The sequence below is a fragment of the Apodemus sylvaticus genome, chromosome 10, assembly GCF_947179515.1.
Source record: "Apodemus sylvaticus chromosome 10, mApoSyl1.1, whole genome shotgun sequence".
Lineage (NCBI taxonomy): Eukaryota > Metazoa > Chordata > Mammalia > Rodentia > Muridae > Apodemus > Apodemus sylvaticus.
The window spans coordinates 64175622-64201269 of NC_067481.1; the positions used below are offsets into that span (position 1 = coordinate 64175622).

Consider the following 25648-nt stretch of genomic DNA (forward strand, 5'->3'; position numbering starts at 1 on the left):
GTTCCCTGGCATCTACTAGGGTGGCCCACAGCTCTGGTGTCAGGGAATCCAGGTCCACTGTGTGACCAGTCTAGGCTGACATCCCCAGCACAGCCCCCACACTCATATAGCATTTTATAGTCAGCTTTGGACCACCCGTACCCTGAGAGCCCCCTGGGCCTGGGGCCTGAGAACAGCTGACAGCTCCTTAATAGAAGCAGGCCACCCTGAAGCCTGAGAGACACTGGACAGGTCTGACAACGATGCTCAGGCTCACATCAAAGCCTCATTTTTCTCTCATTTTTCTCTTTCCTGTTAGGCACTGACACCATTTACATAAAGAGCCCACATGGGTCTACAACAAAGATGCATTTCTCCCATATCCCTTTCAGCCTCCTAGACACTGCCTGTCAGACTGCCCTTTTGGGGGCAGGTATCTAAGGACCCCTGTATTTGGGTCACCTAGACATGGGACTGGGGGGAAGCCAGTCAAAACAGTAACTATGACATAATTTCTAGTTTTTGATAGTTCAAACCCAAAGCCTCCAAAATATAGGTGCTTCACAATTAGCCATACCCTCATCCCTCTAGTTTCCTTAAAAACAAAAAAGAGAAGAACTGACCATCTATAAGAATCTTGGTCAAGATGGAAGGGGGTCTCTGGGAAGACTAGGCCAATTGTGAGCAGCCACTTTCCATCCATATCCACTCCTGGCCTCTGGCTCGTCTGGGCAGAGGCTGACTGAACTTGTGGGTCAGGCCTGAGCCAGCTCTTCCCAGTGCCAGGGCCAAGTCCACAGTCGGCACCTGGTGTGCCTGTCATTTCTGCAGCTCATTCTGGGTGGTCCAGGGCAGCTCCTAAGCAGTCTTTTTCTCTGACAGACGGGTCTCCCATTGCTTAGAGGAGGGAGGTGACTCAGAAAATGACCTGGGAACACAGGAAACAGTGTCATTGGTCAAACTGTTCCAGGTCATGTGACTTGGAATCCCTGGGAATGTGTTTTTCCCATTTAAAAAAAAAAAAGGCTTTCAATGGAGGACATATATGTTGGGCAGTGGTGGTGCATGCCTTTAAATCCCAGCACTTGGGAGGCAGAGGCAGGAGGATTTCTGAGTTCAAGGCCAGCCTGGACTACAGAGTGAGATCCAGGACAGCCAGGACAACACAGAGAAACCCTGTCTCAAAAAACCAAAAAAAAAAGAAAAAGGAGGCACCCCAACTTTATACCAACCTTGAAGCCCACATCCCACAGACTTGGTCTGTGAGGAGGCTCTCATCACTTACTTCTACTAGCCATCAGAGCAGCCCACAGCCATAGAAGGTAGACAGGAAAGGGAGAGAGGGGCTTGAGACCGGTATGCTCTGGGGTCTCGTAGCTCTCCTAAATGTGTTTCCATGTACCCTTCCTCCCCATGGAGCAACCATGACCTGCCACGGTCACAGTACTACCACAAAATTCACAAGCTCAGAGAGAGTGTGAGCCACTCATTCAAAGTCACACCTGAAAGCTATGCTGGCAGCTTTCCTACTGCCTGAAGAGAGGACATCCTCTTTAAGTCACATGGAAGTCTCTAGGCCAGCCAATGCCGTGTTGGAAGCAGGTCACTTACCTTTCCTCTTCTGCACATGCTGCAGAGCTACTTTGGCCTCTCAAGCACACACGATTCCTCCTTATTCCCACCGTCAACCTGCATCCTTTTATTTCCCAAAGCTACTTCCTATGACTGACTCCTCTCTCTAGGCCTTAAAAACAAAAAAGAGAAGAACTAACCATCTATAAAAATCTTGGTCAAGATGGAAGGGGGTCTCTGGGAAGACTAGGCCAATTGTGAGCAGCCACTTTCCATCCATATCCACTCCCGGCCCATCTCTACAGCTCTCTATTCTCAAATTTCCTGCCTTGTGGCATTTAGTAGCTTGTGGTAAGAGATAATACCTAGGGCCTCATACATACTAAGCACTCGGCCACTAGGCCCCACCCATGGCTCTACAGCTTGTTGGGAACTCTAAGGGCAGGACGCCACCTGTCTAATCAGAGCACATAGGAGGAACATGCTGGCCCAAAGAAGAGGTAAATGTTCCCTCTACAGCCTGAGCAGTACCAAGTGCTCTGACTGGAGACTGTCTGCTGATGGTGTTCACTCAGAAGTTCCAAGCTCAGAGCACAAAGCTCTCTCCAACCACAGTGCCCACTGTAAGATCCTTTAAGAAGCTTTCTGCATCCCCAGCCTCTGCACACACTGGGCATCCAATGCTAGGATGCTCCACCCTCTCCATTTGCCTGGCACATTGTCCATGGATTGTCAATCCACACAAGGATCATCTCTTCTCAGGTCACACTGGATTCCCTCCCTGAAACCTTATCCTTAGCAGCAGTAGCTTCTTCCAGGCAAGTTCCTGCTTCTGTCATATCACCCATCCACTAGCGCATGGTAGATGCTCACAAAAATCAAACCAATGTGGTTTGAGTTCCAGAGGCAGAATCTGATGAGTACACAGAAAACCAAGAAATTGCTGAAATACCTGCTATGCATCACCCTGGGCTGATGAGGAGAGGCCAAAGGCAGTGTTTGTGTACCAGGCCCTTACTACATGCCAGAGGCACTCATGCCATCGCTGAGCAGCTGGCGCCAGATAGGGAGTAGGACCCTTCTGGTGAGGGCTTTGTGTGTTGGGGGTCTAATATCAATTATAACTTTAGATGTCTGCAGAGGGCTTAAGAGAGCTAAGAGACCAGATGAGAGCTAAGAAAACCAAAGTCACATAGCCGCATGCTATATCCCCCACGATGCTGGGTGGGGCTGGGTCCTCTCCAAAAGCAGGCAAACAATAGCTGCCCAGAACTCAGCTGGCCACACCTTGATACTGGGAGTCTTTAAGAAGGCAGAGAGACAGTAAGCTGTGGTGTCTCTGGCCCTAAAGGCCAAGCCCTCTCCAGGTCACTGATTCCTCCCTATCTGCCTTCTACCATGATAACTCAATGTTCAGCTACAACTGCCTGGCCATTTGTCCTCCCTGCTGTAACACTGTAGAACACAAGCCTGCAGCCCTGGCCTGACAGGTGTGGGGAACACGATAGTATGTCATGTGAGCCAGACTGCTCTTGAATTCACTACATAACTGAGGCCTCTTGCCTCTGCCTCAAAAATTCTGAGACTGCAGAAATGTGCTATAAGCCAATTCTGTAGGTGAGTGAACTGAGGTTATGCACTCAATTCCCTCCTACTACTGCCCACCTACTCCAGAAAGACCCCCCCACACCCCAAAACATCCAGGGCCAGCACTCACAGCTCAGCGCATCTCTAAACCCGCTTGCTTAACCATACGATGCATGCAGAGCAGTGCTAGGTACAGAATGTGGTGGAGGTAAACATTAAAAACCCAGCTCTCATCCTTAGAAACAGGAGAGACGTCAGCACTGTCTACTTGCCCTTTGGTGGCCTATTTTTCTTCATTTATCTTTTGGAGGAAGGCCCCTGTATCCCTGTATACCCCAGAGTACAGTTTGCCAAAAGCTGTGTTACTCAGAATACCATTCCTGTCTTAAAACAAACATCTTGCCCCATCCTGGCTGTGACCCAGTGTGACTTGGCACTAGAGGAAAGGAAAGGCCACCAGAAAGCCCATTTTCCTGGGATTTCCATTTGCTGACATTTCTGCAATTACCACCTATTTTATTTGTTACTATATAACACTGACCCCATAGCTTCGCGGAAGTCCTGTTTGGGTTTGTTTCTGCTGGGGGGAGAGGGGAGAGTTGTATGTAGAGGCCAGAGGTTGGTGTCAGATGTCTATCTCCATTACTCTCAGCCTTAAGCTTTGAGACTGAACTCGGAGCTCATTGATTCAGCTAGGCCGCCTCAACAGAGCACTCCAGGGAGCCAAATGTCTCCAACTCCTCAGCATTGAGATTACAAGTATGCACCATCTTGCCAGCTTGTCTTATTGCATGGTAAGCACTTTATTCCCAGCTATCTCCCAAGGCCCTGTTCTGTTTTCTGACAGGTCCTCCTTAGTTGGCCATTCTGCTCCAGAAAAGGCCCACACGGTCCAGGCCTTTATCAGAACTAAGACCAAAGCTGCACTACTCTACCCAACTCAGGCTGGCCTGTAGCAGGGGCATAACTAAACTTTTGTAGATCCTTCTCTCCTCATCTGTACAAGGAAAGTAACAAGCTAGTACGATGTCCCCCACCTCTCCTCCCACAGCTCCAGGCCTACCTAATGAACACCATTTGCTTTACATTCTAAGTCCTAACAATCTCTCCTGCTTTCTCTTCTAGCTCCTTCTTCAATAGATACATCTGCAATACAAATAATTTTAGGCTAATGCTTGCTCCAGAACCTGAGCATATGCCAATTATGTTGAAAATCCACAGATCCTATTCATCCTTTCAAACCCTGGGCACCTGCCCCCCTCCACCCCACCCTTTTCTGCCTGTCCCTCTTCCCTGAGTGGGTTCCAGGTACACACACTGATTCTTGTACTCCACTGCAATCAGAGCTTGACACCACTGTCTCCTACCAAACCAGATTCGACAGGGACTAGGTCTTTTGTCTTTGTTTTAAATCCCTGGTGCTTAGATACTGCCTGCAGACAAACAGTCACTCATGAAAGTCTAGCTGACAGGTGGGTGAGCCTGTAAACAACATCTGCACAACCCTTAGCATCTATGAAGCCTTTTCCTGTCTTCCCTCTCAGACCCCATCCCTACCCCAGGCATGGCCTCCGAAAGCCTCAGGGGCCTTTTCTCTGTCCTGGAGCTGGGGTCTGCGAGGATCTTCTAGCAGGGATCAGCAAAAGCAGCTGGGACCCTCTTTCAGCAGGATGTCAGCTGTTTCCTTAGCTAAGAGATACTTCCCCACCAGCAGCTGGAGAGGCTAGCAGGTGCTCAGGTGGCCAACAAGTATGGCCCAGAAACTGGCTGGCCCAGCCATCCGCCCAGAGCCTCCAGGATTTGGTGGTTGAGTGCAGCTCTACCCGTGAGTCTTGGTAACAGTTGCTATGTAAAATGCTCGAAGGGGGAATTTACTGTCAGCGTTAATAATAGATGAAGGTTTCAGAATTTTTGATGCCTTACGTTCTAAGCCGTTTGATTTATAATGTCTCTGGAAAGAAAGAGATGAGGGCACAGTGAAGGAGGAGGCTTAGGAAGGAGTCAGGAGCTCATTCCTCTCCCAACGATGGCATCAGAGGCCGGGAGAGGGGAAGCCCTGGGGCCATGCATCTCCAAGGATACTAAAACTTGAGGAAGCTTGCACTGGACCTCACACAATGTTGGTCCACGAGAAGGGAATCGGAGTCCTGGCCCCTCCTGCCAGCACCTGGGGTTGTTTTGGCGGATTGCTGCTTCTCTTCTGAGTACAAGCAGGTGTATCTCAAGTAGGCTCCGGAAGCAGCACTTAAGGGTGCCCACAGCAGGGGCCTTGCAGGGCTGATTACAGGCTCCACGGAGCCAACTTGCAAGTCCAACTTCCCCTGCTTAGCTGCACATGGCAGAGGTTGCTGTTGGAGACAGTCCTCATGTTGGCCACACAGTCTGCTGCAAAAGGACTCTGCCTAGGGTCCCACTGCCTGGAAAAGCCTCAGAGAGAGGAGCATGGGCAGGACCTGAACCTCCTGAAGGCAGACAGGTCAAGGCTGAGGCACTGTGGCCAGGGCAGCTTTGCTGCAGACACCCAGTGCTATACTGGCTTCAGGTGCTCTCTGCCCCCCTGCACACCTGCCTGTACGGGTGGGGAATGTTTCCCAGCCGGACCAAGCCTTCTCTGTGCCTGACAAGGCAGAGCCAGCCTAGGCCATGCCCCACACTCCTCCAGCTGTCTCCACCTGAAAAAACAGGCAGCAGCTGGCCCTGCATCTAAGTCCAGAGCAATCTGCCCCAGGTTCCCTTGTTCCTCAGCAAGATGGGGACAGTCCTTATGAGCCTAATGGACAGGGTGACCCTTCACCCTGTAATTTGTAGGTCTGTTCTTCACTGGAGTATTCATAGTTTTAATAACTTCATCAGTGTCACGAGCCTGAGTTGTTATAGAAAAGGGGAAGGAAAGATGATACCCAGAGGTATGCCACATGGTTTTGTACAAAACACCCCAGGTGCCAGGCTTGCACAGAAGCCAGTGTGCAACACGTACATCCATAAACTTCTTTGGTCCCAGCTTCTTATCAGCACGGTGGCCTTTCCACACACAGGTTTCCCTGCCTTTCAACACCCAGCCTAGGTGTGATGATTTCCCGAGATCAAATGAAAAGTTGTGTATATACGCAAGCTTATGTTTTGGCAGAAGATCAAGAACTTTTCTCCAATTTCCAAGTCTTCAAGAGTATCTCCAACTTAAATCTGGACCCAGACATGGTAAAGGGAGGTAAAAAACCTGCTGGAGGCTGACGGCTCAAATGTGTCAAGGTCACAAATACCTTATTTTATTTTCCAAGTGGTAGACTTAATAGTCTGAGAAGGGGTAGGGGTGGGGGTTGGGGGGGGTGGGGGTTGTTCAGTCAGCAAAGTGCTTCTCATGAAAGCATGAAGACCAGAGTTTGATCTCCAACATCCACATGAGGAGCCAGGAGAGTTTATAATCAGTTCTAGGACTGAAGAAGTGGGGACACACAGTGCTGGCCCAACCCAATGAGGAGACCCTGGCTCCCAGAGAGAACATGTCTCAAAACCAAAGTAAGGCCAGGTGAGGCGGTACACTCCTTTAATCCCAGCACTTGGGAGGTTGTCCCTGGAGGCAGCTGGGCAGCTGGCAGGATCAACTCTGCTGACAGGCAGACTCTGGGCTCTGTTCAGCCTCTTTCTCACCAGGAATCTTGGGAGTTGGGTGCAGTAAAATTGAGGAGAAAGCCTAACAGGCACTGGAGGGTGCTGTGATGCACATCCCAGCCTGGTTGATATTTTCTGGTCAAGAATAAAGCCCTGGCCTGGAGGTGTCTTTGTCACTGGATACCTGACAGTACAGGAAGGCAGAGGCCCCTGGGGTGTCACTGTAGGACCATGTCACTCCCTCAGCTCACACTCAGCACTTAAAGGGTGACCCACCATCATTGCTCCTATGTACATAATGTTTGCACATGTTGTTCCTTTTGCTATGTGTAGCACCCTTCCTTCCCTAATACATACAAGACCTGGAACCAGAACCACAAAACAAAAAAACAAAAACAAACAAAAAAGAACCTCCCCAAACTCCTTGGAGCAGTGCCATCTTCAGGAAGTCTTGCTTACACCCAGTGCCTATGGACTGTGTCCACTTACTGGCTCCTCAGTTCTGTATGCAGATCGTGTGTGATAAGACACCCCTCTACCATCCATGTACTGCTCTGCCTAAAGTAGGACTGGACACAGCATCCACCCCTACTGCCACTCTCAGGGCTGGAGGCGGTTCCTCTAACTCCAGGAAGACTACTCACTGTCTACACAAGAGACAGGCAGACAGCCTGAGCTTGGTGATATGCCTGGGTCCTTGCGCCATCACCATGTCTTCTAGAAACCCTCAGAAGTATTGTGTGTTCACCCCAACAAAAGTGCCGCTCTGGGCTAGAGACCCTCCTGGCTCCCCCATCAACACTCAGAGAGGCAGTTATAACTATCCTTAATTAATAAGAAACAGGGTAATGGATGAATTGTCACATAATACACACAATTTGTTTGGCAGCCCTATCTTTAAAAAACAAAGCCATGTGTGAATACTCATGCATGGCGGGGTCTTTGCCAAATGACACTGAAGGGCAGACTCTAACACTATCCTAGGAAGCCCCCATCTTTAGATGAGACAGGGACAGCCAGGGGCTACTTAATAGTTGTAGAAACTTCAAGCAAGAATCTGGGGGAGGGAGGAAGGGAAAGCAGGGACCCCATAGCTCATCCCACCCCAAGATAGAAGCAGGCATACTCCAAGCTGCATAGCTCTAAGCAACCCCCACCCTCTGAAGAGCTGAACAGATGCTTCCTCAGATCAGAAAAATGACACCAGCCCTCAAAGAGATGCTGCGAAAGCCTGTCTTCCCTCTTTCTCCTTTTCTTTATGACAAGACTTTTTTTTTTTTCTGGAGAGCAGCTGAGCATCAAGGGTGATAGGGGATGCAGTGGTGGTACCTTTAGGACCTTGAGCAGGTTCATGGTCACCAAATCACTAGGGTTGTAGGCCCTAGTACCTGTTCTGTACCTCTCTTTGTCTTACAAAGTCTCCCAACCCTAAACACTTACACTCTAAAAAAGATCTATGAAGAGACAGAATTCAGAGGGACAGCTTACTAGGGTGCCAGGAGACAGACAATGCCCTACCAGAGCCCACTAGCTTGCCCACTGCCTCCATGGGTTCAGAGCTAACTAAGCCCCACCTGCATGCCCTTGGCCCTATTCTGACCCTACTGGTTCAAGTTCCTTGCTAAGACTAGTCATATCTAAGTGGAGTCTAACAATTTGGACTCCTGGGCCACCCAGAAACTGGCTCAGAGAGACCCCAGGAGCCTGCCCTGGGCACACTTCCATAGACTGAACTCCAGTGGCCTTCAAGCTGACTCCATCTTAATCAGAAGCAGCCTGAAGAAAACATTCATATTCACTGAAATCTGAAACCCCATATCCTATGGATCCTAGCATTTCTTTATTATTATTAGTAGTAGTAGCAGCAGTAGTAGTAGTATCATCATCATCATCATTATTAATTTTGTCCTTTTTTTCAAGACAGGGTTTTTCTGTGTAGTCCTGGCTGTCCTAGAACTCTCTCCATAGACCAGGCTGGCCTCAAACTCAAAGAGATCTGCCTGCCTCTGCCTCCTGAGTGCCAAGTGCTAGGATTAAAGGTGTGCTCCACCACCACCTAGTGGGCCCCCCGTTTTTTTATTGGTGCAAACTGGCCTGGTAGAGCCAGGGGCTAGCAATGGGGAGCTGCTGTGGCTTCTTCACCCTTCTGGATCCATGTTTTCTTCATTATGAGACACTTGGACACAGCAGGGATATGAGGATGCTCAGGACCTAGAAGTGTTCACAGAACAAGGAAGGCTGCTCCCAAATCACCAAGGCTACTGTTTGGTAAGTGATCATTATGGTCAGAGTTCTGTCAACCTGAGTTTGTTTAAACCTAGGACTTGGAATGATGGGCACATGTAAAGCAAAAAACACAACCCTCTGGAGAGGGATACACAAATCAGTACCACTGATGGCCCTGGCTGGACAGAGCTATAACCAGACAGATGCACATCATTGTATATACATATACATATACATACATATACATATACAAAACATTCATTTATAAAGTAAATCTGGAAAAATAAATGAAACCCTGGAAACAGTGTATATGGGCTCCCAAGATGGCTCAGAGGGCAAAGATGCTTTCCCTCAAGCCCATGGACATGGGTTTAATCCCTGAGACTCACATGGGAGAAAGGAAAACTAATTCCAGTAAATTCTCCTCTGACCTTCCCACTTTCACTGTAGTGAAAATACTTTCTCCACCACATACAAAATAAAGAAATGTAAAAACTATCTTTAAAAGGAAAACAACATATATGGTTTAAAGAAGGGAGGGCAACAGTATTTTTGGCAGTTGTAATAAATGTAGTTCTAGGACTTGAGGGGAGGGAGAATGGGTAAGTACATCCAGTTAGTTAAAGAATGAAGATATTCGTTTATTCATTTCTTCATTAATTCCAACCAATATTTCATCATCCAAGCAACCTGCTGGATACCTAGACATCAGCAGTAAAAATATATTCATTCTTCATGTATAGGTTTCTGCTGTGAGTCTCAGGCCTAGACCTTGTACCTAGAGCGATGGCCTGAGTTAGGAGTGGATAGGCCAGGTTGGGAAGGGCATGACCACGCCTTAGGGTGCATCTGGTATCTGTTCTGTGCCCCAATCCCCTACTCGCTGACGCCATTCTCATTACCTGTGACCATAGGAGCCCACCTTAGAGCTAGCAGACACACAAAAAAAGGAATTACAGTCCCTACAAGAGACAATGACATGAAGCTAGCTACTGCCTTTTCAGAAAATGTAATTCCTTTTTATTAGAAAATTAAAGGATAGGACCAGCTTGCCAAAAGCCAACACAGCTAAAATGTGCTTGCCTAAGATATGCAGCGTCTGATAAATAGATGTATGCATCTCCCTTCTTTTCTCTGTCCCTCTCCTTAAGCAGTCTGCCTTTCATTCACTCCCCACTCACAGGCACTGCAGCAGTGGCCATGATCATGGCCCTGGCCCACAGGCCCAACACCCCAGATGTAGGCAGAGTGCTTTTGTTTCCTGGCACAGAGAACCAGCTCTAAGCCTTTTCAGAAAAGCCTTGGGGATTCTTTGGCTTTCCTGAGTGCAAGGCTGCCTGTGGCCTCTGTTAAGCTAAGGGTGTTAGGAGGGAAGGGCAGGAACAATAAAGACTTGAGCTTTGGAGAAACATGCTCGCCCAGGTGGAGACCTGGGCACAGACGGTTCCAGATGCAGCTGCTGGGGAGGCAGCAAAGGCAGAGTGGAGCAGGACAAGGACAAGAGGGCAGGGCATGCCCCTCACCACCACAAAAAGAAGCAACTATCAAAGCCACCCAGGGGGGTTCTCTTATTGAAAAGTCCTTGATTCTTCTTTTTGCCTCAGAACTAAGGAAGAAGGACCCAACTTATAAATGGGGTGATGGAGGGGTCCAGAGGGTGGTGCGTCTTCCTCTTCAGGAAGGTGGCTGAGCCTGGCCTGTGAGTCATTAGGAGCTGGTAACTAAAGTCTCCAGTATTGAATTTTCTCTCACCTAATCCTTTCTCCATCCCCTCTCCCCCATTAGTCAGATGTTCCAGGCCTGGTTTAATAGGGAACTGGGAGCACAGGATGCATATATGACTAGACATGTATGCATGTATGCACATATGAGCATGAGTGTGTGCTGAATACTAAAATGGTGTCCACCTCCTGAAGCTCTGAAGGAAGTGGGAGTGGGAGAGTGGCATCACAGCCCAAGTATCTCTGCTTCCATTATCCCTTCGTGGCCCCTGAGGGCCTCCCTTAAGGTTTAAGGACAAATCCATTCGTTGATGCCTTCTTGGGAACAAAAGGCATGCTTTGGTTTCTTTTACCTCCTCTCACTGAAGCCTTAGCTTTAGCCTGCTTTGTTCTAGAGAAAATAAGACAGGATCTGTCCCAGGGTTTGCTGCCTGGGTAGGCAACAGGGTAGAGGTCAGAAATAAATACAAAATAGCATTGTCCACCAGGCCTCCTTCCCTGGTCCCAATAGGCACAGCTTTTTATAGGATTCTGCTCTAAGACCTAGTTCAAATCTCAGGTGGCTCTGTGGTCTGGAGAATTCTTTTACTCTCTAAGTCTGGTTTCACAAACTCAGAGGCACTTACTGAACGTGCTGTACCTGCACAAACCCCCAGCACAATGTGTCACTTCTCACCTGGGCAGCTCCAGGACTAAGCCAGTTTTCTGCTGGCACAGGTAGGGAGCCATAGCAGGGAATGCCATCCCCAACTTTTAGAGACAACTGGGTTAGGGTGCTAAATAGGTGTCTCTGGACAGTACTTCTGAGGAAGCAGCAAACTGCCTGCCCTAAAACACAAGGGTTTCTAGATGACAGGAAAAGCAGACAACCTATGCAGGACAAATGTGCTCTTTAGAGAGGACCTGGACCATGGAGCAGCGTGAGCCACAGAATTCTGTTCAGTGTAACCCACACAGCACCTTCCCCTGGATGTTCAAAAGCTCTCCTGGGTAGGGACCAGGTCCAGGGTACCAGGGACAAGGTCTGGCCTAGTTCAGTGACTAGCCATTCACTCAGACACTAACCTTTGACGCTGATTGTTCCCCAGGCATGAGTTGGGTCTGGTCTATGATCCTCCTCAAGGGGTGGGGCTGTAGCATCTGGAGGCTTTGCAATGGGAAACAGAGCTGCCTGCACTAGTGAATCATGTCAGCGCAGCTGGTGGTTCTATGCTTGGGGAGGGCCCCACAGCCACATCCCTGCCTACAACCAAGCTTTAGCAGCTGACTGGCAGTAGGGCTGGGGCCTTGGACCCACCCCTGGCAGCCTTCGGTCATCACCAACTGAGTCAGCCTCTAGCCTGGCTAGTGCAAGGGAGAGGCAGTCCTCTGAGGTCAAGTTGATGGCGTAGAACCTAAACATTCTCAAGGAGTAGAGGCAGAGCTCAACAGAGAAAAGAGAAACAGATGCTGGAATGTGTAATAAGATGGCTTTCTAGAGCTGCAACCAGTTAAGCAGTCCAGCTTGTTAGGCAAGAGGTGTAACCACCCAGTCAGTAGCCCTTGCTTCAACTCAGAAAACCCTCTCATAGCTGCCAGCTTAGACTGCTGTCTTCACTCTCTTCTTCCTCACCCTGTCAGAGTCATGAAGTAAAGAACTGCAAATGGGATAGCCATTTTCATTTGCACCCGCCTTCACTTCCTCAGGTGCCGAGGGCAGACATGTCCTGTCCTGTCTAGTCATCCCTGTCCCTTCTCTCTCTTAGGGGTAGCCATAGCCACATACCCCAATAAGGACAGGCTGTGAACAATGCCAGGAGCAAGCAGCTAGCACCAGAAGCCATGCTGAGCAGACTTGTACTTCAGGAGCTTACTGTGATAGCCCTAGTGTAAGGGACACAGTGGGCCCATAATAAGCATCCCCACCCCCACATGCTGTCACAGTTTTCACTCCAACTGCCTTGGGTTTTCCTTGTCACAAAACCATCCCTCTGCTGGGGTGGAGCAGTCCTTATCAGGATATTACATCCAGATACTTCCTAGGTACCTGACAGATACTCTCTGAAAGAACTGCGGCTGCCCCACCCAGCTCATACTGTTTAAGAGGAACCAGACGCATGTTAACAGACTTGCAGCCCTAGGTATTTTGCAGGTCATTTTAGTTCTGACAACTCCTACCAACCTGACCTACTTCCCAGATGAAGACAACTGAGATTCAGGCTGTCTGGACTCCTGCAAGTTCTGGGGCCAGTGTGGATGAGGCGAGGGTCTTACATAGAGCAGCTTTCCTGGGCCCAGACAAATATCACTAAGATCAGCAAGCTCTTATTGCTTTGTTTGAAACAGTCTCACTATGTAGCCCTGGCTGGCTAGGAACTAGCGAAATAGAACAGGCTAGTCTGGAACTCACAGGGATCCATCTGTCTCTGCCTCCTGAAGTGCTAGAATTAAAGGCATACACTACCACACCCATTTTTTTAAAAGTCCCTTTTCAGGAGCAGTGTTCCTTTGAGTTCTCTGTTCTCTCCCTCAGCAGACAGGTCCAGCATAGGGACCACACAAGATGGGGGAAAAGGGAAGAGAGCAGCCACACAGCATCTAAGCCATTCTCCACCCAGCAGCAGTCAGGAAATGGGTTTCTCACAGACCCCTAGCCAACCCAACCTTACCCACAATGCTTTACTCAGCCCTGAGCCAAGAACTGGGCCTGTTGCCATCAGCTATCAGGCACTACCTGAGTCTCATCCCACACTTCTCCCAGTCAAAAGGAGGCACAGGCTTTCCTGAGTCCCTATATCCTCAGGCTACCCCAATTCTTCACTCCTCACAACCCCACCATTACTTCTTGGATAGTTTGGGACTGTTTTTTTTTAAGTATCTCCTAATCCAGCAGGGATTAAGAAGTGTAATCTATGCTTAGTAGTCTGCCTTAACTGTCCTGAGCCCACCCTCCTATACCTTCTCCCTGGGACTGCAGCCTACACCACCATCCTCTGAGGCAGGGAGGGGCACCTGAGGTAGGTACAGGGTCTTTGCCTCCACACTCTTCTGAGGGATATTCACTGAGGCTAAAATTTCAATTAAGGAAGAGAAATAATTACTACAGGGCTCCAGGCCAGCTCACGTGGGGACAGGCATCGCTCGGTGTCTAGAACTGGAAGAGGTAGCCAGGTACCCCCACAGCCAGGGAAAGAAGTTGGATCTCGTTGTCCCCACCCATCCTCCTGCCTCAGAGTGCTTGAAGGCACAAGAAGCTGGGGTGAAGAAAGACTAGAGGCCATAAAGGGAGCCTCAGCTGCTCTAACAAAATCAACATAAGTAAGATCTGAGCATTCAACACTAGCAATGCCATGGTGAGACTGAAGGCCTCCGGCGCATACTAAGATGGGGTAGGCCTAGAGGGCATGGCTCTTCCTTTAGGGAGTTCCTGTGCAGGCCTAGAGGAAGACAAAGGTAGCACTGACCTCTGCACCTCAGACCTACCCCAAAGAACATGAGCATGAGGAAAGGAAAGGGGGTTCTCTGCAAACAGCCTGTTTGGCTCTGCCCTCTCATTCCAAGAAATGACTATCCTTGATCCAAAATGCCATCTCTAAGAACCACCCATTTCCTCTTCAGGAATGCTTCCCTCCAATTCCAGAATTCCTTAGTTCCAAAAGTGTTCCATCTCTAGAAACATCTCCAAGTATGATCCATCTCCAGAAATGTCACTGCTCTCCTAACAACTATTTCTACTCCAAGAAGCTTTCCCAAAGTGCTACGCCCCATCATCTCCAGATGCTCATTTTACCTCCAAAAGTACCTCATATCTAAAAGTATCCCATTGTTTCCAGAAATACTCCAGAAGCACCCTCAAAGAGGCACTACAATTTATCTCTAGAAAGGCTCCATTCTCAGAAATGTTATGTTTGGCAATACTCAGAATGCAGAAAAGCCTCCTCATCTTTACTTAAAAGAATCTATCTCCAGAAGAATTCTCATTTCACTTTCAAATGTACCCCCTATTTCATCTTCAGAAATTACCTCCTCCAGAAATGCTCTCCATGTTGTCTCTAGAGACATCATGGCTCTGGAACCTTTCCAGCTCCTGTCTGGAAGAACCACAGCAAAGCTTCCCGCCTTGGCTCACATGCTGAGGAACTGAGGCCCATTTCCTCCAAGACCTCCTGGGAAGAGACTGTGCAGGCTCCCCCTCCCCTTGTCTCTCTGGCTCCTGGAGACCTCTCAGCCATCTGCTCCGTCCTCTTGTCCCAAAAACTAAGATGTGTGGTTTGCAACTCCTTTGAGGGTGAATAACCCTTTCACAGGGGTTACATATCAGATGTCCTGCATATCAGATATTTATATTATGACTCATAACAGTAGAAAAATTAGTTATGAGGTAGCAACAAAAATAATTCTATGAGGCTGGGCAGTGGTGGCCCCATGCCTTTAATCCCAGCACTTGGGAGGCAGAGGCAGGCAGATTTCTGAGTTCAAGGCCAGCCTGGTCTACAGAGTGAGTTCCAGGACAATCAGGGCAATACAGAGAAACCCTGTCTCAAAAAAACCAAAAAATTAAAAAATTAAAAAAAAAAAACAATATTTTATGGTTGGGGGTCACCACAACATGAGGAACTATATGAAAGGGTTACAGTGTTAGGAAGGTTAAGAACCACTGGGCTAAAGGATCTTGCCTGGGGCGGGAATGTAAGAGGGTGTGGGGCAGGAAGAAATAGTAAAGATGAGGCCCTTCCACTATGTCCTCACTGTTAAGAACCACTGCCTATATGCACACAGCATGATAAAAACTATACTATGTACAGCAGGACCATAGCATCCTTTAGAACCTTAGCTCAGAAAGGCATGAAAATGTGTCCACCACCTATATACACATCTAAGATATATTCATACCCACTATAAACCTTTCCTGATTTTCCTAGGGTGTCTTACATTCTGGGGATGCCAAGAAGTTGAAGCACTCTTTCAATCCACAGACAGTGCAAATCAACAAGACTAGCAACCTGTAGCTGCTCAGTGCCAACTGTTAAGAAGCTCAATCACAGCACTTTGGGGTTTGGGAAATTAGAAAGGTGAGAACAGTATATTTAGTATCTTATCTGCATGCACTCACTAAGATGAAGTGTTTACTTTTCTTTGGGCAGTCCTGTACTCTTGGGTAGAAGCAAGCCTGGCTTTGTCCACACAGCCAAGCACTGATCTCACTGCACCACATAAAGCTATGTCCTGTGGGAAGTGCTGGGGAAGGGGATCTAGAGGGTGCTAAGCAGGGGATAGTCAGCATCCCCACCCTCAGATGTGCTTCTGGAATACTCTCAGCATAGACATGGGTACACTGCAATCCTTCTACTCTGGAAATGCACAGAGGGGCCTGCCCCCTGGCCTGCACCAGGGGCTCCTGATACCTGGCCTCTGTGGGACAACTCTCAGAGCCCCCAAATAGTAAAAGGAAAGAAGCCATGCATGAATCCTGATCTGTTGGGATGACACTATGTAGCTCTAGTCTGCTGTCACAGGAGGACAATTACCATTTATTAAGCCTCCCAATTTAGAACCAGCCTCAATTAACTGGAACCTCCAGAGCCCACTCTGATGGCTGTGAATACTGCTTCAATATGCCCTCCACTGTGCCCTCAGCATAGGCCGTGACCCCCAACTAGCTAGCTTTTGCCTGGACACAGAGCTTTGACACCTGTCTTCCACCATCCTTTTCCATCCCTCCCTGACCTGTTCAGGAGACATACTTTATCAATGCCTGACCTTCCTTTGCTAGGAAAAGCATCCCCTCCAAAAATAGAAAAGAAATCCAAAGTTAAACATGGATGTTATTGAACATATGGTCCTAAAGTCTCAGATGGCAGTGAGCCAGGGCCACACCTTGCTGGCAGCAACAGAGCTGTCTGTCCAGGCCTCTTAGCTCCTGGGAGCAGCCCAGCCTACTGCATCGATATTCTCTGTCCTTCCTAGCCCAAACTGCACTGGCTCTCCTGGGACCCTTTTATCGTACAATGTCGCTTCAGCAAAAGGTTATGTAGAAGAATGTGGAAGTCTCTCCTGCATATTAACTAAAAGAGTGCTCTTGAAAATGCACAAGAAGAAAGTACACCTTAAGACTCACTTTCCCTGGGTCTCAGATGAGATGGATCATTGGACTGGCGGGATTCTGTCTCCAGTCCTGCTCAACGGGGACCCAGGTATGTCACTTCATTTCACTGAGCTCCAGATTTCTGGTTTGCTAAAAGTGGGACCAGAAGTCCCCATTGCTGGTGCTCTGACACTGGGAGGCCATCTGAATAACTGCAATCACAATCCAGAATATGAAGGAGACAACTGGTGTTAACATTCAGCCTTGCCAAAGAAGTACTCAACAGGCAAGAACACACTACACAAGCACCTGAGGCCTGCTTCCATTGCCTACCCCTCACAGCTCCCTTCCTGTGCACCCTTTCTTTGGCTGGAGGTAGGGAATATCCCAAGAGAGAATTCTTGGATATACCTTCCAAACACTTTATCATTAGTTAACTGTGATTTATTTTGTTGTTCCATTGTTTGTTTTTCAAGACACAGTCTCACTGTGTAGCTTTGGCAGGCTTGGGACTCACTATGTAGACCAGGCTGGCCTGGAACTCATAAAGACCCTCCTACCTATGCCTCCCAAGCACTGTGCTTAGAGGCATGTGCCATACCTGGAAACCAGCTGGCTTTTTAAAAGAAAAGCACAAAGAAGATTTTTGTGTTAAACATGGTATTTTTTAAAGCCCTGTGCTTGACAAACACTGCCCATCTGAAGATGTCCTTTGGCTATCCCCAAAGGACAGAAAAGCAAGTCTTTTCAGAGAGACAGTGTCGGGGTAGGCTTGTGGAAACACAAAGCAAACTTTCCTTGGCAGAGGCTGTCAACCACGAGGGTTCTGTATGCTGTGCTGTCAAATGTGGTGTGACAAGAGCCCACCTTCAGTAGGTGACCAGTGTTGTAAAAGCCCCCCCCCCATAAAAATGGGCTCAGCAGGTCTCTTTGGGAATCACTGGAGAGGGGCATGAAGGGTTAACCCCTTCTCTGAGATTTACCTGCCCTCCCCAGCCAATGTTACAATGAACAGTAGGAGAAAAAGGAGCCCTTTACAGATTCAATGCCCAGAGAGGTTATGTTTGTATTGCACAGCAGAAAATACAGGAATGGCAACTCAGAGCATGGCCCAGAGTAGATTACTCTGCAGTCACAGAGTGACCTATGATCAGTGTCCATCTCTTTAGGGCCCTAAGACAGGAGGGTCCTAGGAAGCTCTACCTTGCTCAGACCTACTCCTGGTTCAGGCCTGCTGCAAGTCTGGGTTCAGTCTTTGTATATACTCACAGGGAGTTCAGCAGAAGAAGGGCCTTTTCCCCTACTACTCTACCCCACTCAATATCCTAGGAGTCCATTCCAGCCATGGGGGTGGAGGGTGGGGCTACTTTCAGAGTGCTTCCAGACAGAAACACATGATCTCTGCACACCTCAGTGTCTGCAAATTGGAGGTGAAGGAACATTCTACTGACAGAAAGTCTGAAGAAAGTAAGAAAGGCTGAGGCCTGGTACCCAGCAGGCTTTACCCAGGTTCTGGTGCTATATACCTCAATCTGAATCCTAATCCTTCTTATCTAGTACTGTAATCTACTGGGTTTTGATTATGGTCTCCAGGACTGCCACATCTTTTCCCTGTAAGATCTTGGGGCTCCTTGGTATAAAGAATGGCAGGCCAGCAATTCTGGTTCAGGCAAGTGACTAGGGAATAGGTCAGGCCTTGCATCCCTCTGGCTGTGCTCAGCCAGGAGGTCTGTACAGCAACCCCAACAGGAAAGGGACACAAGGGTATTGAGAAGATGAATGGGCTGTCCATATCCTTGGAAACAGGTGTGGACTTGCCAATCTCCCTTGACTCCTCAGTGCTTCTACCTCTGAGCTAGTCATGTTCTGCCTAGTGAGCCCTTCTTTCCCAGTGCCTTCCAAGTAATGTGTTTCATAGCAGTCATAGCCCAGTGCCTTGTCAGCTGCAGATCCTACCTGGGCTTGCTCTGTGCCCACTCTGATCTACAGCTGCTCATATCCACACACACTCCTTGTCTTACAATCATAGGCCTCAAGCACACTGTGGAGAATATGGAACTGCCAATGCTCCTTCTCTGGCAAAGAATACTGTGCTGAGTCCCCTTCCTCTGGGACACCTGCCAGGCCTGCTAGGGCAGGGCCTCCTAGACAGACATATGGGCTGTCGGCAATATAGCTTCACAGCCACAAGTACAGTTCAGACTGATATGGATACCACCACTCCCCATGAAGCACCTCTATTCTACACTCTAACCTCCAAGATGGCCTCCCCCATAAATTTTCCTGGCCACTTGGGCTCTGGCTGAAGCCTAGACCATAAGTTAGCCTATATGGCCAGCGCAAACATGGCAGAATGACTCTAATTCTGCTTTTGCCTTACTGAACCTCAGGGGGAAAAAAGCCCCATTTTGTGTTTTCTATTTCTACATGCCTTTCCCAGGTTACTACATCTCCTCTGACCCAGCCCTGCTAGGGTCTCATTGAACCAGGGAGCTTCCTGAGAGAATGCCTTCCACACTAAACCTGTACTACATAGCAACATAGTGACCTAGTGGAAACAGTGATTTAATTAGGCAGAAAATGGTGGTCTAGGGTCCATATCTGATCCATAAGCAGTTACTGCAACAGTTGATATTATATGATTTTGAACAGAATGTGTCACAGAAATATCTAGATTTTGGATCCTGAGAAAGTGGGTGACAGGTACTCTGGTTACATCTCCAGGAAGACAAGCTGGCCCTTATGGCCTTACCTGCACTGCCAGCTTGGACTGGCTTTATGCAAGCATGGGTCCCTTCAGACCTGCCTGATGAAACAAAGTAACAGGTTAGCATTTTAAACAGGCTGCCCATGCCTTGACCTGTAGCTGTGGGGGAAGTAGCATTATGGGCAGAAGGAAGACAAGAGGTGGGAACTCAGCTAAAACTGCTCCTGAGAGGTGGCAGCTTGCAGGTGTAACTGGGGCAAGGCAAGGCCACTCTGTTTATATGGGTACCAAGGGCTTTTGTTGGGTGAGTGGACACCTGTCTTCTTCCCTCCCAGTTCTGCCCTTTGGAGCAAGTGGAAGCTGACCTCCCATCCTACCTGCCCCTCTCATCCTCAGAGTACTGCTTCTGACTTACACAGCTCCCCCTTGTAAAGCTCCCCCTAAGAATGTGAGGTCAGATCTAACAAATCTCATTGGGACCCAGCCCAGCAGGAGTATCCCACTGCTTTTCCCAAACATTCCACTTTTAATGAGATAACCTTAGGTGGCTCCAGTGAGCACATTAGCTCCCCAAGAGGCTCATACTGAGATGAGTTACCTGCACCCAAGGCAGTCTCCTAAAAAACCCTAAAGGATTACATTTTATCTTTCTCCTAATAGTCAGCAAGCTTAACTCCTCTCCCATGGCAGCATACATTTGTCCTGGATGTAGAGATGTACAGATGAGTCCTTTTGCATCCAGGGCTGTCAGGCACTTAAACAACCCCTACCTCTCTTCCTGACTGACTTGCCAGGAAAAGCTACCATCACTGTTGCACCAAAGGGAAAATAAGGCTCAGCTACTTTGGGGCAGTGACCTTCAATTCTTTTGGATCTGAGTCTCTCCCTTTCATAGAATCGGGGCAAGCCTGGGGCAGAGGCAGCCAATTAGTGTGTGGGAGTAGGAAGAGGTGCAGTGGTAGGCAGGTCTCCCAGATGCTGAGGTGAGCAGGTTTACGGGAATGTCTATCATTGGATGCTTGTGACTGCAACTCTCTACCAGAACACTCCTTGGGTTAACAGGAGAGATAACCAAGCAGAGCAGAGCAATGCCAGGCCTGGGCTTTCCTAGAGAAATCTTAGCATGTGTATCCCAAGTGTGGCTGCAGGGCCTGCAAGCCCTAATGGCACTTAGGTCTGGTCTGCTACAGATTATCAGCTAACACAGGACAGTAGGGGCAGATAGAAATGATGCAAGCCAGATGAAGACCATCTAGGTAGTGAGCTGTCAAATCCCCCAAGTGAAGGAACAACACAGCTTATGCTCTGTAGATAGGACCTAAGAAAGGAAGGAACTTAGTGACATGGAGAATGAGAAGACTCTCTTAGCCCTAGCTTCCCCAAGCTTCTGTAGAAGTAGAAGCTCAAAAAATGGGAGTCTGGGGGCAGCTAAAAAATAAGAAAACAGGTGGGGTCCTGAGGCCAGAGAACTGAGTTCCCAACATCTGGCTGCATGAAGCAGTATCAGTCTTCTATAACACTAAACACACACACCAACATGCAGAGTTATACATTTACCATATAAATAAATAGAGCTCCCTCGCATTCTGATGGGTGTCGTGTAGTACCTTAGACCTCAAGGGCATCACATCAGGGAGCTCTAATTGGGCATGTATCCCCAATACCGGCCATAGCCCTCCAAACCTGTGTCCTGAGTCTATGGCTGGACCCTGTTTATCCAGACCCCTGTGCAGCCTCAGCCTCTTCCTGGCTGGGGCTTGAGCAAAAACAGCTCAATCAGGATATAATCGTTTTTAATTAACGTGCGGATCATTTCACAGGCTGATCTCCTTGGAGACCACAAGGAAGACACAAGGAAAGGATTTTCTTTCTTTTTGTTTTCCCAGTGTATCTCTCTCAGCAAAGGGCAATACTTCACGTTTACCTACCATCTACAACCTTGAGAACTGCACAGAGCCTGCCTCCTGGGTCTCCTCAAGGCCATGAGGAGGTTATTATATGCTCACAGCCATACATGTATACAAGCTTACATCCCATCCCCAACACATACCTGCAGAGATGTGCATGCATCCACATGAAGGGCACCCACAGGAGAACATAGAGGCATGTGTGTCTAGACAGAGGAATATGCATGTGGAGGCAGAGGGGTCACAAGTTGGAGGCCAGATATCTACATAGTAAGATTCCTGTTTCAAAAAAAAAAATAAATAAGGGAGAAGGAGGATTAGAGGCACACACATGGGCATACCCCAAAACATGGCACACAGACAAGCACTCACCTGCACACATCTCACACAAATGTCCATATGTCCATATTCAGCACAGTTTCAACCTTCAGGGATGAAGTGCTGGCAACGAAGAGACAAAAAAGGCCCTTTTCTTGGGTGGGGTATCAGAAGCCACAGTTGCCTGCTACAAGGGTGTCTAGGGCTTGGTGCAACATGTTTGGGGTCAGAAGGACTTAAACCACATGGAAGCATATAGCACCCAGGCTAGTGGCCTCTCTGTTGTTCCCTGACAGGGCCTAGACAGTAGCCTCCCTATGCCCTGTTCCCTATGGAGAAGGTAACAGAGCAGCACACAGCCCTGTACAGCCAGCCACCCACGGTGCCCAGCACCAGCTGGCCTGACATTCCCACTGGAAGCAGTACACCCAGGCTTCTGAGTACCTGATGAGGTCCACAGGGCCTTCTCTTTACGTCCTGTATTTGACCTAAAATCCTGTCTATCCCATTTCTTTTTTTTCCTTCCTCCATTCTCTTCCTTCCAAGCTTCCCCCATTTTGGAATCACTCTCTCATCTGTTTCTTTTCTTTCCTTTCACCCCAGGTTTCCATAGTCAATTTCAGATCAGAAGAATCCTAAATAGACTTAACTGATCTCCATCCCAGACGCAGTACATCTGATAGATGCTTATACCTTCCCAGCTCCTGACAGACCATAGCTGGGTCTCTGAACTTTGAAGCTGCAGTAGAGGGAAGAATGACCGCCCCCCCCACCCCCCACCCCCAGGCCTGATTTTTACAGCCCCACCTCTCCTGATGCACTTGTTTCCAACCTTCAGCTTTTCCCTTTGGAGAATGAGATGGTAAAGGGGTAAGAAGTGGAGGGAGGGTTAACCAACTTCAGGCTGGGGACTGGGTTAGTAGCCCTAGACCCATTGCCACAGCAGTGTACACAACACAGAAGATGTCAGGAGCCTATTTGCTACTGCTCCAGCTATAGACAGCAGGGACAAGTTGAATGGGTCTCCTCACCTGGTCTCTCATCCATGAAATGGGAAAACTCAGCCTATTGACTCTTCCCAGATACAATAACCCAAATGCCAGATCAGTAGCAGGTTCTTGATATGTGACCTTGGGACTCACTTCCCCTCTGGGCTCTGGTTTCCTCTTCTTGAGTCAAAAGAGGGAGGTCAGACAAGTGACTCATTGCCAAGGTTCTTTGCAACACGAAGAAGTTTCTAGACAGTAGGGAAGGAAGAACAGTGTCCTACTTAGCCCAAGAAAGCTAGAGAAGCCTTTTTCTTCCACTGCAGGCATGCTGGAGCCTTTCACGGTGGTGGCAGCAGCAGCATTTTGAGGAAATCACCTTTAAACATCAGAAAAGGCTCTCTATATAAAATACACTCAACTATATCATTTTGTTCCAGTATATGGAACAAAGGGCAGTATTAAGCAAATTATACCAAATCCACTTCACTGGAAAAGCCTGAAGATATTAACACTTGTGTTTACAAAGAGCTGGTTACAAAACAGGAAAAGGCCGGTGTTATCAGCACCCCTCAAACATGGAGACCTCAAGAAAGCCTTTAAATCACCAGCTGTCAAAGCCAACATATGGGAAGAAGCACAGTGGCATGCAAGCCCTGCAAGACACTAAATAATCCGTTTTTCTCGATTTTCCAGGGTATTTTGTAAACTGTGTTATAATATATATGTCAAAAAAATACCTTTAACAAATGACCTGCTGCTGCTAATCCCCTTCCACTCCCTGACTCACTTAATCATCATTCACTCCTATGTTTGTCTAGCCAAATACCAGACAATATTGTCTGCAGTGTGCCTGGCTCTGAGGTTCTATGAGAATAGCTTCTGCCTAGAGGAAATGGAGGTGATGTCCAGGGCAGGGTAGGTAGTCCTCTCTGCACAGTATCCCCAGCCCTCCTTCACACACACACACAACTCTCCAAGGTGCTTATGCCCTGGGGTTGAACACTAGGCAGCAACAAACTTGGCAAAATGAACCTCTATTTCTTAGAGCCCTTATCTCCAAGCTGTCTCAACTCCCAAATGTCATAGTCTATCCTGGGAGTCAGAAAGTCACTCTAAAAGACCCAGGTCCTCAGCTGTAGGGGTGTGGATAAGACAGAGGGTCAGAAAGGTCTCGTTGCTCTTCCTAAACCCAGCCCCATAATGACATTCTTCCCACTTTCCAGGACCCAGGCCTGTAACCTCTTTCCTATGAGCTACACAGCCACAGCTTGGCTGCCTGATCCACAAGCTCTGACTTTTGTCTCCGACAAGGTCCCTAAGTAAGGAGCCAGCATGCACCCTGTCCAGCTAGTGGCAGAGACTGCTGCTGCCATGAATAGGGAAAGCAGGGTCTGGATCTGCAGCTCCTGCCAGGCAGTATCATGCTGTTAGCATGGAGAGGCTGACAATGTTTCTCTGTTGTTTAGGGACTGACAGATTTCTGGGAGAAGGTTAACTCTTTAGATTCCTGGACCCAGCCACAGAACAGTCTAAAGACAATCCATTTCCCTAACCCCAAAAGAGTCCAGTTTTGTTCCCCTAAGAATCCAGTTTCTAGGGAGAGAAGCTCTTCCCCAGCTTTACCAGCCAGCTATGGTGTCCGGATTCCATTCCCCCAGGGCAGCTCAACTAGCCATCTATCAAAGCTGGGTTCACAACGCCCACTCAGCCCCATAGCTCTTCACCAACCCAAAGTGAAGATCTGACCCAGAAGTCACCCCTTGAAGCTAAGCCCTTCCCCTTTCTGGACTGCAGTCCCCAGGAATTCTCTGGGCCAGACTTTCTTTCCCATGGTGCCAGTATGGAAAAAGAAATGTTCCTACCACCCCCCCCCCTTAGCAGCCCTTCACCCCATTTCATCCTCGAGAAAGTGGGATGATCTCTGGGTCACCAGAGCAGTGGTGTCTGCTGTGGATTTCAGGACACCAAGCAATTTGTCATACAAGCATATCACCTCCGGGATCACCTCTCAGCCTGCATTGTATAGGAGAGGAGGAGGCTGAGGTTAGAGTGGTTCTTCTACGTGTCCAAAGGCACCAACCAATCACCAAGCCAGGACGGGCAGAATCCACAGCCCAGCCAGTGCACCCCAACTCTCGATGCTGGACACCCCTACTAGCCTCCTCTCCACGCCATCCAGTGGTAACCTCTCCAATCCAAACAAGGAAGAAAGACAGAGTCTCTTCCCCTGCCTAGGGCTCAGGGTCAGCAGTCACAGGAGAGGCTGAGTCATGACCCCTGCCCCTCACTGCAAAGGCATGAGATTTTATTGTCAGCTTGGCCACTCAGCTGTTTTAGCAGGCAGGCTGGCGCAGGACAGTGGGAACGCAACAGGGAATGGGGAGGGGTATCTAGGGGAAGTGTTTGAAGCTGATCAGTCCACCAGATCAGGAAGCTGTCGGGAAATGTAAGGGGGGGATGCGGGGGGGAGGGGGGGGCTTAACCTTTCCAAGGCTGAGAGGAGGGGTAGCAGTAGCGCCCAGAAGCGCCAAGGAACTGTCCCCGGGGAGACGGCACTCTTGGGAAGTTTCTCACTGGTTGCTCACAGTAGGACCGGTGCTTGAAACGCCCTCCCAGGCCGGACCAGCTTCCCGACACAGATTGCGAACTTGAGGTGAACTCCTTCCTTCTCCAGCATCCCCATCTGCGACCACCCGCCGCGACATCTCAGCCCCAATTCTTCCACCAGTAGCTCGGTCGCCGTGACCGCTCACCAAGGCATTGTGGAGCAAAAGGGAGGGGAGAATCCCCAGCACAACCTAACTGCTGCGGCCATTAAAAAAAAAAAAAAGAAAAGAAAGAAAGAAAAGAAAAGAAATTCCTTCTCCTGAGACTGATCCCCTCCACCCACATGGAAAACCTCCAAACACGCAAACCCGCAACTCCAACAAGGATCGCGGCGCTATCGGAGCCCACCCCCCCCCCCCGCG

The 25648-nt window shown here is 48.7% G+C and overlaps 1 protein-coding gene across 4 annotated transcripts in view; it reads right to left on the bottom strand.

Annotated features, from left to right (window-relative positions):
- The window catches only part of Rai1 (retinoic acid induced 1), a 96404-nt gene that overhangs the window by 34085 nt on the left and 36671 nt on the right, over nt 1-25648 (bottom strand). Inside the window, exons 3-6 of one of the 4 annotated variants that reach the window (XM_052194413.1) lie at nt 25265-25484; nt 22722-22927; nt 21745-21813; nt 21516-21651 (exon numbers count right to left, since the gene is read on the bottom strand). The exons of 2 other annotated variants lie outside the window; for them this stretch is intronic. The gene's annotated coding sequence lies outside the window, so the exon portion shown is untranslated. The remainder of the gene's footprint in view (nt 1-21515; nt 21652-21744; nt 21814-22721; nt 22928-25264; nt 25485-25648) is intronic. One more of the 4 variants, XM_052194414.1, reaches the window with a different exon arrangement.